Raw genomic sequence first — 220 nt, forward strand, 5'->3', positions numbered from 1 at the left:
GAAACTGTGGAGGGGGGCATCGCACACGGCTAAAAGATCAACTTGTGTGTCTATGGGATCCCCCCTAGCCACGTATATAAAGGAGGGGAGGGAAGAGGTGGTCGGCCCTAGGGGGCACGCCAGGTGTGGGGAATCCTACAAGGACTCCCCAGTCCAATTAGTAGGATTCCCCTCCTCTTTCCTATTCCTAGTAGGAGAAGGAGGGAAGGAGGAGGAGGAG

This window comes from Triticum aestivum, chromosome 7D (genome assembly GCF_018294505.1).
Source record: "Triticum aestivum cultivar Chinese Spring chromosome 7D, IWGSC CS RefSeq v2.1, whole genome shotgun sequence".
NCBI classification, from domain to species: domain Eukaryota; kingdom Viridiplantae; phylum Streptophyta; class Magnoliopsida; order Poales; family Poaceae; genus Triticum; species Triticum aestivum.